At 51.0% G+C, this 9,695-nt stretch overlaps 1 protein-coding gene across 1 annotated transcript in view; it reads right to left on the bottom strand.

Moving 5' to 3' along the window:
• SLC16A1 (solute carrier family 16 member 1) overlaps positions 1–9,695 on the bottom strand; it is a 201,069-nt gene that overhangs the window by 61,971 nt on the left and 129,403 nt on the right. The gene's annotated exons all lie outside the window — the stretch shown is intronic.

Raw genomic sequence — 9,695 nt, 5'->3', positions numbered from 1 at the left:
AGATTTTCTTTCCAGCAATGAACTGTCAGCACAAGTTTGTGGGAGCATCTCCCATGGCTGTGGGAGGTGCTGCTAGCCCAATCCCTCCTGAAAATCAGCATGAGTTTTTTATTTCTTTTAATAACTCCCTCTCTCACTGCATTCTTCTGCTGGTTCATGTTCTGATAATTGATCACCTTTGTTCTCCCGTGCCCTGTCCTGTGTTCTTCACTCTTGTACCTGTTCCCAGATCTCAGCATCGTCTGGCTTTTCCCAGGTTAACTTGAGCTCCTGCAGCTGCTTCATCCCCTGCTCTTGTTGGCAGAGATGTTTACACCCAGGGAAAGGCTCCCAAGACCTGTGTGCACCTTGTTCTCCCCACCCTAGACACACTGTCTTCCATGTTTATTCTGGAGAGGGACTTTGCACAAGGGCATGTAGTGACAGCACAAGGGGGAAAGACCTTAAGCTGATGAGGGAAGGATTAGATTAGATATTAGGAAGAAACTCTTCCCTGTAAGGGTGCTGAGGCCTTGGCACAGATTTTCCAGAGCAGCCATGGCTGCCCCATCCCTCAAAGTGTCCCCAAGGCCAGGTGGGGCAGGGCTTGGAGCAACCTAGTCTACTGGAAGGTATCCCTGCTCATGGGCAGGGGGTGAAATGAGATGAGCTTTTAGGTACCTTCCAGCATAAAACATTCCATGATTGTGTGATTTATCAGCTCACATTCCTGATAACCAGGGATTCCTCCAGCCTCTGCCGGGACTAGGACACTACCTGGCTGGGCAGGGGACAGCAGAGTCACCTGCCACCTCAGGAGGACCCCCTTACATTCATAAACCATATTGGGGTTTCCCTGGAGCTGAAGCATTCAGAATGTCCACAGCATTCCCCTGATTCCAGCTTTTTGTGTTCTCTTAAGTGTTTTCAAGCCACCCCAATTGCAGGAGAATGGCCTCAATGATCCTAACCTGCCCCACAAGCTTTGATTTATCCGAGAGTGTTGTGGAACCCCACCCCTGTGATCATTTCAACAAGATGCTCAGGAAGAACCAGCTACTGCCTTCCCTGGCAAGTTCAGCTCTCCTTAGCACAGCGTGAGAGCCAACAGCTATTGCAGATAAGGTCATGAATAGTTAATGTTCTCAGTTACCCAAGCATATTTAAAAATTAACACAAGCCTGGTGCTGATGAGAGTAAAAACTGGGTCATCAAAGACAGGAAAAAAACAGAAAACAATTGCATTTACCCTTGGGCTTCACTAATGACTGGGGTTTTGTGGAGCATCCAAATCCTTCCTTTCTTTAATCCTTCAGTGGTTTAATGCTGGATGCTTCATTAAAGCACCTTTCCTCTTACCTGCCAGCTTCTCCTCCCTCAGGAGTTTGTGGGCCCTTTGGATGAGTCTCCAGGCTCAGGTTGGTGCTGTGAGCACAAGCCTGGGCACCACGGTGTGAAGGAGCTGATGAGCACAGCATGGTGGGCAGAGGTGTGTGACATGGGGAGGTGAGCAGGGGCAGGGGGCTCAGTGAAGCCCCCCCTGGGGGCAGCCCCATGTGTCCCTGGGGTACCTCCAGACTCTCACTTGGAAAAGTTACCCCCTCACATGCGGGTTGATGTCTTCACTTTCTGCTAAATTGAGCCCCAAGTCCCTCAGGTCTGGGCTTAGCAAGGGAATAAACAAATAGCTGAGCTGGAAGGAGAAGACAATCCTTGGGTCCCTGGGGCTCCCAGCCTTGGGGACTTTGGACTCCAATCCCAAAGCAACCATGGCTGTCACCTGCATTGGGAGTTCCCTGAACTCCAGGCTGCTGTTCCCTACATGTAGGAAGCTGGAAGATACACAGGGTCTTTTTTCAGAATGAGCCCACATATTCATAGGCAGACAGGAGTACAGGGGACAAATAAACTCCAAATCCTAAGTTTTACGGCTTTGGCCCTGAAGTGGCCCACTGGGAACACCAGCAGTGGGGTCCCCACCCCAGAGAGCATCAGCTGCCTCCAGCCAGACGTTGGTGGCATAGGAGCACCAAGTCCCAACCACACAGAGCATATGATGGGCGAGATCACACAGGGATGGGTCAGCTTGTGCCCTCCAGGTTATGGACACCGATGGAGAAAGGGAACAGCTCTACAGACACCTGGCACAGACCAAGCCCTGGGCTTCCACCCAATGCTTCTTTGTGTGTCAGACTCAGCTGGTTCTGGGTCTGCTCTGAGCTGACCAGGATGGAAATGAGCTGAAACACAGCACAGCAGGAAGGGACAACCTGAGAGCATGTCCTTTACTCCAAGGGCCTTTTCTTGCTGTGCCCCGAGGCAGCCCTGGCTGAGCTTGTTATTTGGAGGGCAATGGAGCACGATTAAGGCTACTGTTTATCTCATTTTTCTCCCAATGAGTTGCCATTTATCTGCTCCGTGAGGGACATAGCACTGATTGAAGTCTGAGTGGTTACTGACAGGCACAGCCACAGGGTCACTCCTGCTCTGTCCTCTCCTCTCGTGGTGATGTTTCACGTCAGGATTTCCCTCACATGAGGCAGAGCTGGGCTGAGGGAAGGATTAAAGCTGCATGATAGGAGTGCTGACCAGAGATCAGAGCATCCTCTCTCTGGGATCAGGGCTCTCATTTCAGCTCATTTCTCTTGGCAAAGGCAGATCTTCTCTGAACGAGATCCTCTTGCACATAACTTGCATGAAATACAGGATAACTGCTCTGCTCATCACTTGGAAGGTTTGATTTCACATTAGGTTTAATATATCTTCTGAAGACTTATCCATGTAATTCACCCCAGCAGTTGGAAACATCTCTGCTGTCCTTGCACAGATTTATCACTGACACCATTTTCCTGATGCTGGATGCTGCAGGAGCATCTATTGAGCAGAGTGCTGTGATTTGTGATTTGCCAAAGGGGATTTTGAGATGCAGAAATAAATGTGTCCTGCTCCATTAATAGCTAACAGCCTGCTGAGAGTATCCCTGGCAGCATGTGTGGTGTGGGAAAGGTCTGGCTGAACCTGGTGAGGAGCTGTTCTGTAGAACAGGACTGATCCTGTCCTGAAAAATTTTAATTAAAATAAATGCCCAGGAAAGAGCCAACTATTTGTGCTGTTGCTTCCTAAGCCTCATCCCTGTTAATTAAGCAGTGTGTCAGTGCAAGTGACCTACAGCTAATGCAGCACCCAATTTGCATTTAAATTAAAAATCATATTTTTAAGATAAAGGTTTCATTAAGTCCTGTTTGTCTGTCTGTCCAGGCATACAATTATCAAATGCTTCACTGTTTTTTATTGACTGGCAGCAGCTCTAGGAGCCTGGATAACACAGAAGGTGTCCTCTCTCAGATGCTCCAACATGGCCAGATCCAGAGAAGTTTTGGCTGAGCCTCTGCTTCCAGAGCTCTGCTGCCCGTGCCCAGGCTGTAAAACCTCTGACAGTGAGAGGCTCTCGGTGTCCTTCCAAGTGGGATGTCACTCTTGCATCTGTTTTTTTGCCTCCCTGTCTTGGCACTGCCCACAGCTGCAGAGGTCTGCAGCTCCTTGGTGGAGCTGCATGGACCCAAGTCATGCCAGTGACTTTCTGGAGAGGTTTTCCCTCGGCTGCTTCCCAATGCAGCACCCACCTGGGCCAGTCGGGCTGCCCAAAGCAGCTACAGTGTTCGTGAGTGGGTTGTGTAATGGGTGTCATGACCCCACAGTGATTTATGCTAAACCAGCCTGGGAGAAACGGGCTCTGCAGGGGCCTGGCTCCAGAGTGGACAGGGGCTTTCACAGTTATTGGCTCCACATGGCAGAGGGAACCTTAGACAGCAGGTGTGTTGCTCCTGTGTGACTTCATGATGGGGATTACAGGCTTCATCTGGGGTCTCCCCAGTCCCTCACAGTAAGCATCTACCTGCAGCACCCAATGTGCTCAGTCAGGCCCTCATCCCAATGCTGGGGGTTCCCTAAGGTCCTTAGTGAGAGTCCGGGGCACCCTCTCTGGAGGAGAAGGTCTGTGTGAGAGGATGGGATAGAAGCATTTCTGCTTAGTGGGAATCTCTCACTCAGCAGAGCCCAACAGCTCATTGAAACACTCTGGCAGTGCTGCCTCTCTCCAAGGCAAGTCCTCTCAACCACACTTAGAGTCATGGTTCAGGTTCTTGTGTTCATGTGGTTCATGACACACAGCCCACACATTCAAAAGTGAATCAGATTCTCACTCATTAGAGGCTCTCTCTTTCACACCCCTATTTTTTTAATTTTAAGTATTGAAGCATAACAGACTCTTAATGGGATCCTGTCTGGGCCATGCCATGCCATGCTCTACATACTTGACACCAGCATTCCCACAGACTGGAGAGGTGCTGCTTGGCTCCTCTCTGGGGAGGACCTGGGAGCTTGGGCTGTGCTGGGCAGGTCTCTCCACAGCAGCACCATTCATGGGATTTGAACTTTGGTGAACTACTGAGTAGGGGCTCAAATTACATGTGGAGGGCACATAAACACCCCTAAATGCACTGCACTTGTTAGGGGAAGATCAGGTCAGCCTCATGCAGACAGGTCTCTCAGTGGCTTGAGCCATGTTGTACTGCGGTATCAGCAGTGACATGTCTCTCTGCTCCTGGATTTGGGGGGAAAGGGGCTCTGGAAACTGCCTACCAGCTCCAGCTGCTGCACCCTGCTTGTCTCTCATGACTGTGGTGAGGTCCAAGAGCTGCCAGTGCTGTCAGCTAAAACATGTTCCCTCTTCCTCCAGTGTCACCAGGGCTGTCCCTATGGTGATGGGAGTCCCCTCTTGGCAGCAGGCGCCTGAATCCTTGCTGTGAGCTCCTGGCCTGAAGACGCCTGGTTGTTGAGCTGGTACAACCTCATGGAGCCCAGCTCCTCTGGATACCTTTCATCTCTCCAACACCATCAGACATCCTCTGGCCTGTTTGCATAGAGACTGAAGCAGCAGCATCTTGCCTGGCTCCATCCCACTCCACAGCCAGCCTGCAGCAGCCATGCCACGTGTGACCGTGGTGGCTGGCTCCCCCCGTGCCCTGTGTCTGCTGTGGGCTCATGGCACCAGGTCCTGCCCTGATGGATGTGGAACATTACTTGCATTATGCACAGTGGTGGCTTTCCCTTCCCTGGACTCCGTGGCCATAGAGCTGGCAAGATGTTGAGCTGGCTGAGGTGACATCGAGGTCCTCTAGTCCTCCCTGCATCCACATCCTGAAGCTGAGATCCTACAGCGGCCGGGATTCCCCATGGGCAGTGGCTCCTTGCTGTACTCCTGCCCTTCCTTTCAGCCTCTGCTGGCGTCTGACTGTTCTGATTTCTTTCTCCTGGTTAAGGAATACAAGGTTTTTGACAGGTGCCTTTGCCAGTATTCTTCCCTTAATGCTGTTGTTGTTTTGTGTTACTGTCAAATTGCATCTTCCTAAAGTCTTTCCCATCCTGTCAGCTGCAGATGAGGCACATGAAGGGCTGAGTAATCTCCTGGCTGTGTCTGGGGAAAAGTGCCTTTTATTATTGATAAGGCAGCACTGCCTTTGGAGGACACAACTCCACTGTGAGCTGGAGCAGGAGCTGGGGAGCAATGCCCGGCCCTGCCAGTGCCTGTGCATGTTCCCAGGGAGGTCAACTTGCCCCTGGCCAGAGCAGGTGGGGAAAAGAACTGAACAATGCTACAGCAAAGTGGGTCTGAGGCTGGGAAACTCTTGTCGGGCACCTCTCCTGCAGGAGAAGGCTGATGCAGGAAAGGGGCTGAATCTGCCTGGAGCATCCCAGCTTCTCCTCCTGTGCCTCACAGGGAGCAGGTCATCCACCTTCCCATTTTGTGCTTGTTCCCATTGCAGATGAGTAGTGGGGCACTTGGAGGCACATGTCCACCTTGGCTCAAAGACAAGCCCTGTGAGGATGGGACAGTGGGCAAGGAAAATGTGCCATCCCGGCTGATTTGGGCTGGGGGCTGCTATGGACAGAGGCAAGACATGTGTGTCCACATCCAAGTGTCCATTTCATTCAATCCCCTTGAGTCCTCATGAGGCATCCAGGGGAATGAAATCTGGGTCATGGCAAAAACTCTCTCTCTGAATAATAAATATTTATGCGTGTTTACAGCGTTCCTGCTCCTGGCTGCACAGGAGGGGCTGAAGTGCTTGGAGCAGTGAGTGTCCATACACGTGTTGCAGAGTGAAGGTGTAGGTGTGTCAAGGTGGCCGTGGGTCCCTCAGCCATGGGTGACCAAACGTGACTAGCTCTGGCCCTGGCTCTGGCTCCTGTGCCCATGGTGCTGCTGCTGCTCTCGCAGGGTCTCGGTTTGTTCCCACCCAAGACTGGCACTGGGCCATTGCCCAACGAGGTACCTGGTCCCAGGAGCTGGAGGAAAAGGGTAGAGGGTACTGGCTGGGAATGGAGCACACAAGGTAAGGACATGCACTTCTGAGCACTAGTATCCCCTTTCCAGGGTGGACCTCGAGCCGCCGAGCAGCTCCAGTTACACTTCACTCCATGAACCGTCCCACCTTTGCAAAGTGACTGATACTTTCTCATAATGTGCTAAAATGTCCTTGGCACAATAACAGCTCCTGCAGCGTGGTTCAGCTGGTGTCATCTTTTCCTTCCCCCAAAGCTCTGTACAACAGACCAGGCAATGCTGGACTGTTGCAGAACAAGAGGAGCAGGGCAGACCTCACTCCCAGGTGTGGGAAGTGGCAGCTCAGAGATCCAAGAGGCAGAGGGCAGGTGGTGCATTCCAGGACGAAGCTTTACAGGAACTGCCCAGATCTTCCCATAGATATTTATACCCTCCCTTGCTGCATAGGAGTGTGGCCAATGCTCAGCTGTTCCTTTAGCCTCTATCCCAGGCAGCCACGCAGGGACTGCCCATAGTGAGCACAGGGTTGGCACAGGGGTGTCCGTGCTGCATCCTGGGACCCTCCACCAGGACCTGTTGCCACCACTGGTACATGTCACAAACTGTGTTAACCCTGCTTTGTAGGTGCTGTGGAGCAGGACAGACTGATGGTCCCTTGAGCTCAGCATCCACCTGCCCAAACAGGATCTGGTTGTGGATCCAGGTTCTTTGCAGCGCTGAGTTCATTGTGCTTCCATGAAGGTCATTCCCTTGGTGTGGGCCTCCTCCTGCTTGGCTTACTGGTGGGAGTCTGAAGTCCAAGGTGGTCTATATCCCAGTGGCGTTGTGAGCAGAGTCCCTGGGCTGGGAAAGGGTGGAGCGCTCTGTGCTAGTGCCCTTTGGTGATGGATTGGGCAGAAAACTGCCAAGTCAACACAAGCCCAGCAAAACACTCTTGCTGGAAGCCACTGTAGCAAGTGCTACTATTTTGCTGATAAATCTGATTTTTAAATGAGCTGCATGTCAGGCTGGTAAATAATGCATCTTGCAAATGAAGAAAGCTGGAACCAGGCTGGAACAAGCAGCCAGTGCTGCAGGTACAGTAAGTCCTGCACAGCAGGGAGACCAATGGCAGCAGCTCTTGGGAGCACTGCTTCTCAAATTGCTTTTTAAAGTCTTCAGTTACCACAGCACATTCCATGAGCTTTTCCCATAAGCATAAATCCAGGAGTAGCATTGATGGGAACAAAAATGGTTTATATCTATGAACTTCAGAGAGCAATAGGGAGAGCAGGAGGCTCTTGAGGCAACAGCCCTTGAGAGAGATGGATCTTTCTCATTTCAGGAGCATTTGCAGCCATATCAGAGCCATTCTGGTGGTCTTCTTGCTCCAGATCTTGGCAGATAGCTTTTCCTAGCCCCTTACCCCAAGACTTGAGTAGAACAGATTGTTAATTACTATTAGAAGTCCCAGGAGTTGCACAGTACTGTGTGCTTCCTACCTGCACAGGACAGATGGCGCAGAAATTCCTTGGGGTCTCGGATACATGTGGCTTTGCACTGGATAAAACTCCCTGTTATCTCCAGCCTTTTATGGGGAAGCCCAGTCCTGAGTGGGCTGTGCTGAGGTGTGGGGGTCTGTCCTGGGTGCAGCCCTGAGCTCAGTGCTATGATCTGAAGGGCAAGAACTTCAGTTCACCATGGCTGATCAGTCTTGAAAATCACTTGTGCTGAGGGCTGTCACTGACTGCTCGTGGCACATTCCTGTGGTAAGACAGATAAAGATAGGGCTAAAGGTCATCCTGCCTCCAGTACATTGCAGTGTGTTAATTACCAAAGAGCAGGAACAGCCTTGCCCTCACAGCTGTGGGTGTGATAAAAGAGTGAGTTAGTTAGTAGAGAGTCAGTTGGAGTCTGCTGGCTGTGCTGTGAGGATGAAGGGATAGGAGGCTGTGTGAGGGACAGGTAAGGTAAGCCACTTGTAGGAGGGACAGCCAGGGTTAGGTGACCATACTAGAGACAGAGAGCAGTGAGCCAGAACTACAGAAGGAAGAAGAGAAAGAGCTAGAGCTGTGTGGAGCTGCCAATAAGATTGCTACATAGAAAAGGTAAGAAAGACTTCTAGATGACATGGTGCTGGTACTTGGAGCCCCTTGAGGTTTTTATTGCAGCTCTTTGAGTGCAATGGCTGTCTTGACTATGATACATTCCTGTGCACATGCTAGCCATACAGAGCTCCAAAGTAGCCCTGTTTGGGCTCTGGCTCCAACACAGATGTTTGAGGTTTCTTTGGGTTCAGTAGCTAAAGAGGAGACCTGTGCAAGGGAAGGATTTGGAGTCAGAAAGCACTTAGATGGCAGAGCCGCTGGAGCACATCCCGATGAACAGGTTTCCTCAGGGCTACAGGGGAGTAAACCTGGGGCAGATCCCAGTTTATTTTGTAAGTCCTGTCACTATCACATCTGGTGGGGACCTGAGACCTTCTGCGAAGCAGGAGCATTGGCAGAGAGCAGCACCATTGCAAACACCCCAGGGGTGGGGCTGGAGCTTGGTTTGTGGCAAAGCTCCAGGAACCGTGACTGCCTGGGAAGGCTGCTGCCCATCTCTGGAACAGACAGTGGCACAGGCTGCTCAGAGAAGATGTGGCTGCCCCATCCCTGCAAATGCTCAAGGCCAAGTTGGACGGGGCTTGGAGCAACTTGTCTAGCAGAAGGTGTCCCTTCTCATGGCAGGGGGTGGAATGGAATGAGCCTGAAGGCGCTTCCAATGCAAACCATCCTGCATGTCTATGATCTTCGGGTAGGCTGCAACGAGCAGAGTTGGTCAGTGATGAATTATCTGCTATCGGAAGCAATTACTGATCAACAAAGTGCCTTGAGGCAGCCTAAGGAGCCTGTGAGAGAGATGTGAAAACAGTACAATGGGCTCCTTGAACACTTCTGAATGTGTAGGGAAGAGTTAATGGCTAATTAAAACTCTGGATTATTTTCAGGAGCAAACAAAAGGCATTAGCCAAGGTGCTTGTGAACTGGTGTTAAAAGACAAATTCTTCATTGCCAATTCAGCTACCTTCTCAGTTCAACTCTGTGGCAGATCTTGCACTAAAGTAATTTTCTGCTTCTCTGGCTTAATTCTATTTATCTCCTAGAGGGTAATTAGCATTACTTGGCGTTCTTTTATGCCCAACTAATTGCACCTTGTTTCAGGAGTGAAAGTTAATGCCTCTCCATGTAGGTTAGTGCAGCAATTTACAATGGGGACTAGGGCCAGGGAGAGGTGTGGACCAGGGCCACCTTTGCCACTGTTGCTGCCAGAAGGCTAGTGCTTGCTCCAGTACAAAGATTCCTCAGTTTTCATTTGGCTCTTTTCTGGATGCTGGGGCTAGCAGCAG

This window comes from Zosterops lateralis (assembly GCF_965231275.1).
Source record: "Zosterops lateralis genome assembly, chromosome: 26".
NCBI classification, from domain to species: domain Eukaryota; kingdom Metazoa; phylum Chordata; class Aves; order Passeriformes; family Zosteropidae; genus Zosterops; species Zosterops lateralis.
Note: the sequence above shows the minus strand (reverse complement) of the source record. Positions and strands in the feature narration are given on the sequence as shown.